This window comes from Nicotiana tomentosiformis, chromosome 8 (assembly GCF_000390325.3).
Source record: "Nicotiana tomentosiformis chromosome 8, ASM39032v3, whole genome shotgun sequence".
In the NCBI taxonomy this organism is placed as follows: domain Eukaryota; kingdom Viridiplantae; phylum Streptophyta; class Magnoliopsida; order Solanales; family Solanaceae; genus Nicotiana; species Nicotiana tomentosiformis.
In genome coordinates, this window is record NC_090819.1 from 15,860,566 (window position 1) to 15,866,129 (window position 5,564).

Genomic DNA, 5,564 nt, shown 5'->3' on the forward strand with positions numbered 1-5,564 from the left:
GGTTGGTTGGATGTCGACCTATGTGTAAACAACCCCGAAATAAAGTTTTGATGGTTCCAATACCTCAGTATGGTGATTTTGGACTTAGAAGCGTGTCCGAAAAATTATTTGAAAGCCCGCAGCTAAATTAGGCTTGAAATGGCTAAAATAGAAATCTAAGTTGGAAGTTTGACCAGGGAGTTGACTTTTTGATATCTGAGCCAGAATCCAATTCTGAAAATTTTTATAGCTCCGTTATGTCATTTATGACTTGTGTGCAAAATTTGATGTCAATCGGAATTGAATTGATATGTTTCGACATCGAATGTAGAAGTTGGAATTCGTTAGTTTTCGTTAAGCTTGAATTGGGGTGTGATTTGTGATTTTAGTGTTGTTTGATGTGATTTGAGGTTTCGACTAAGTTCGGATGATATTTTAGGACTTGTTGGTGTATTTGGTTGAGGTCCCGGAGGCATCGGGTGAGTTTCGGATGGTTAAACGGAGCAAATTTGGACTTAAGGAAAAGCTAGAATTTTTGGCCTTCTGGTGCAATCACACCTGCGATAAAATGATCGCAGGTGCGTTACTGCAAGTGGGGTTGGATTTGCGCAGAAGCGAAAAATGGGCTGGCCTGAGCTGCATCACAGCTGTGAGCACCTAATTTTTGCCTTAATATAAAATTACTCCTAAAAATTCAAAAAATAGCTTTAAATTAGTTTTCTATATTTTTACTTAGTTTGCTTTGTACGTATTCATGTTTGATGCATTTTTAAGTTGCATTTTAAATCCTAAAGAAAATACAAAAATATTTTTAATTTTTACATTTTTTAGATTTTAATTGCATAATCAATTGCATTTGTAAAATACTAAAATATCAAAAAATATATTAGTAACTCTACGTGCATTTGTTAGCTAAATGAATTAGTTAATTATAGAAAAATAGGTCATTACGTTAATTTTACAAATTAATTGGAATTAGAAGTGTTAAATAAATTGATTAGTCTTGCAAAATACAAAGAAAGAAAAGAGAAGACTATGGGGTCTCATTACAGCTTTGGGCCAGGTGCTTCTAGTGGCCCATTTTCTTTCCATTCGCCCCAGCCCACTATCCGCCAACCCAATATCCCCTCTTTATCTCTAAAATAGACCCTAATTTCACCTCCCCTTTTGATTCTCAAGATCAGCAGAAGACCGGATCCCCCCTTCTCTCAGTCAGTTGCCACCCCTCTCTTTCTTCTCTCTCACCTCACTCATCTCTCATGGAACGACAAGCTCACCTCCACACTCTCTTCTCTCAAATACACGCACATAGACGGATGGAACTAAAAAGAAATAGAGAAATACAGATCTAAAAGAAAAGAACGCAAAAATAGGGGATAGAGGTAGTAAGGGTCTCTCTCTTTTTGATTCACCTTTTTCTGTATTTTCTTTACGTTCTGATCCCTTGGTCTTCATACGCCTAGAAAATTCAAAAAAAAAAGGGAAAAAGAAGAATAGAAAAAGAGAGTTGATAGAAAAGAGAGTTTTGTTTCTGTTTAATTCTGTTACTATTGGTTTCATTCGCTGGGTTCATAAACTGGGTTGTCGATTTGAAGTGTTGTGGATTTTGTGGATTTTGCTGCAGCTGTGTTCTATCACACTATTTTTTAGATCTCTATTTGGTCGATATTTCATTTCTGCTGATAGGTACATCTCCTAAACTTGTATTATTTGCCTAATAAATGATTAGATTAATTGAATCTCATATTGTTGCTGCGTTGTATATTTGCCAAATGGGCTTAGATTTTAGTTTCATAAATTTCAATTTTGTTAAATGAACAATTGGCCTGAGATCAGTTCCTCTTAACTTCAAATTTGCTGCGCCCAGTGATTCATCACTGTTATACTGTGATATACATCAAAGTTGTTTAAATGTGTGTCATATTTTGTTGTTATACTAAATGCTTAATCAAATAGGTATTAATCTGAGATTGTTTTGGTTTGAAGTTTTTCAAGGATTTAAGTTAAGAATAAATTGTTGAGTATTAAATGTGTAAGAAAACTGAAGCACGAGTGGAATCATTTACCTATAACTGAGTCACTACTGCAATTAGACCATTCAGTAACATTATTTTTTTGAAATCGTGGTTGGGCAGAATAATTTTCTAAAGGTTGTTTATTGATGTAAGATTTCGAGTATGGCTGTTTGATATAATAAATCAGTTCTTTTACATTCATAAATTGAGGCTAAAAGTTGTACTATTGTTTCCCAATTTCATGTCATTATATGCAAATCTACTCTTTAGCTATTAATTCATGTTGACTCCAAATAATTAAGAAGGAAGTGTAATCAATTTAATCGGCGTGAATCTGCTCCATTGTGTAAGATTGCTGTTTGTTCTTTTCCTTCAAAGTAAGTCATCCATGATGTTAAGTTCGTTGGATATACTTTTAAATTTGTTAGATAATCCTTTATTGAAATTTCAAACACTTTATTCATACCTTGACATTGCTTTACTCACAGTAGGTGGATAATTAGTATTTTGTTATGGAATTAATTCTAATAATTTACATTGATTGAATTGAATTAATTGTGGTTAGATACAAGGCTTTCAGAGACCAATTCACGAGGCAAGGGCATAGCGGAGTAAGAAATTACACGGTTTGAGGTAATTAGCATTTCTAAACTTGGTTCTGAGGGTATGAATCCCTAAATATTATGTTATATTAATTGTTGGAGGTAACGCACATGTTAGGTGACGAGCGTGTGGGCGTGCACCATAGAAATTGTGACTTAAATAAATTATGTGGAGTTGAAAAATTAAAGAACCATATTATTATCCGTGTATCCTCCACGTGTTAGAGAAATTAAGCTGGGGTTCTTATTAAAGATCATGTTTAGGCTACGTGCCGATATTTTGGGACCCATGGGGTCGTGTTGCTGTTGAATTAATTGTTTTAAAAATATACATTTCACACTTAGTCATATTAATCCATTGTGAGGATATTTATGGGATCGAGTTGCATGTTGCAACAGGCCATATTATCTTTATATATATTTATTATTATATGGATCGGGGCTGCCCGCCTGCAGCAGGCCTTATATGCTATATTATTATACGGATCGGGACTGCCCACATGCAGTAGGCCATATCGGCTTTATATTATGCTTTGGCTGAAGGAGCCCCTCCAGAGTCTGTACACACCCCCGGTGAGCAAGATGATTATATATTCGGGATTGACTTCCCAGGGCTTGGACTTGCCTTACTTATTTATATTGTGGTAAATTTTTCTAGATATGGATCTTGTCCATATCATCTACATTTGGGGTTGAATTACCCCAGGGCTGGATTGGCCTAATACGGTACTGAGTGACTGACTGGCAGTTGATATGTATATATATAGACACGATGGAATATCCCCGGTGTCACGACCCAAAATCTAACCATGATCATGATGGCGCCAATCGTGTTACAATGCAACCCTATTTCTCAAAATATTACTACTAAATCGATTATAAGAATTTAATAAAACAATATCAACATTTGAATTTCTCATAAACTAAATCAACTCTAAATATAATATAGAAAATACGGAAACTAGCCCCAAACATCGGGGTGTCACTAAGTCATGAGCATCTAAAACTATGAACTAAGATATATAAGCTGTTTAACTGTCCAAAAAAAGAAATGACAAGAGGAGTAACAAAGTCCTGCGGACGCTAACAGCTACCTTGCAGTCTCCAATGATAGCCGGCCTGAACTCAATGATCGCCGCCTTCTAACTCACTTGGATCTACACTTAAAGTGCATGGTGTAGTATGAGTACAACCGACTTAGTAGTAATAGAAATAACTAAAGAACTGAGCAGTAGTGACGAGCTAAGCAGAATAATCCAATTATTATTTTCACAATTAAGTACAAACAAGAGTAGACAGGTAATTTCATAAATCAATAAGACTACAAGGAAACTTAACAGGTAAATGCAGCAACAGCAAAAGTAAATGCAACCTCACAACAATGTCATTCCATTACTCAGCACTTGCACTCAGCACTCAACACTCAACGCTCAACACTATGCGCTCACTGGGGGTATGTACAAACTCCGGAGGGGCTCCCAAAACCCAAGCGCTAAGCACGGGCAACTTACGTGCCATCATATCAATACCTGAATCCGCACGGTCAACTCACGTGCTACGCGGATAACTCACGCGCTATGGTATCAATACCTGGACCTGCACGGTCAACTCACGTACTACGCGGATAACTCACGCGCTATGGTATTAATATCCTCACAACCAGGCCCTCGACCTCACTCAATCATGTACCTCACTAGCCTCACCATCATCAAAAAATAAGGGAATACAAGCCACATCAAGTATCACAACATATTAGCAAATAATAGAGACTGAGGTAAATATGTACAAATAATGTGAGCATGAATAAAGCCTAAGCATGATCTCTAATATGAAGGCAGACAAGTTCAATAACAAGTAACTACGTAAACACAAATGATGGCCATGGGGCCTCACGGGACGGACCAAGTCTCAATCCCTCGAGGTATACACCCGCACGCCCGTCACTTAGCGTGGTATCACCTCCAAACAGTCACACGATATCAAATTCTCCGGGTTTATACCCTCAAAGCATAGTTAAAACTGTTACTTACCTTAATAGCGTAAAATCCTACTCCGGGATGCCCTCGTCTCTGGATTCGGTCTCCAAAAGCATCGAATCTAACCAAAAATCAGAATATTACTATCAACATAGTCTAAAGAATCGAATTCTACAATAAAAACTACATAAATATGCCAAAAATCTGAAATCGATCAAAACCCGATCCTCGGGCCCACATCTCAAAATCAGTCAAAAATGGCAGAATAATAAACCCCGTCCTCTCCCGAGTCTAACCATATAAAATTCATCAAAATAGGACTCCGTTTGGTCCCTCAAATCCTCACTTAAACTCTCCAAAACTCAAACCCTAACTCCCTCAATTTCACTTTGAAATCATCAATCAAATCCCAAAAACGAAGACGGATTCATGAAATATAACCAAAAACTGAGTATAGAACACTTACTCCAATCCTTATGGTAAAAATGTCTCCCAAAATCGCCCAAATCCGAGCTCTCCAACTCAAAATATGACCGAATGAACAAACCCCCATCTTATATATTTTTTTGCCAGCTATTCTGCCTCGTTTCTCATGCCAAACGATCCCGAAACTCACTTTTTATGCCTCAAATGGATTATTTGTAAAATCTTAGTCAAGTTAGGCTTTTGAGTCACTCCATTTGACCTTATAATGAAGGAGATATGTAGGTTTTAATATTTGCAAATAGTGCAGATTTTTAAATACGAATTTAGTGGCAGATTCGTAATTAATCTGACAAATCTGGCAACCCAAGTTTTTAGTAAAATGACTATAAATTCCTCATACGATGCCCAAATTCGACGATTCTTTTTGCTATGGCTCCGTATTTATGATACAGATCTATATTGTAATCAAAACAGAAATTGGAGCTCATTCGCTTAATGTGGTACTATTTATGCTGAAAGAAACGACGTTGAAACATAAGAAAAACGAGCACAACGTAGCGTAAACC

At 36.7% G+C, this 5,564-nt stretch overlaps 1 long non-coding RNA gene across 1 annotated transcript; it reads left to right on the forward strand.

Moving 5' to 3' along the window:
* The first annotated feature begins 1,057 nt into the window (after positions 1–1,057).
* On the forward strand, positions 1,058–2,944 carry LOC138896624 (uncharacterized). The gene is made up of 2 exons (XR_011409991.1): positions 1,058–1,665; positions 2,560–2,944. It is a non-coding gene; the product is annotated as an uncharacterized lncRNA (long non-coding RNA).
* The last annotated feature ends 2,620 nt before the right edge of the window (positions 2,945–5,564 follow it).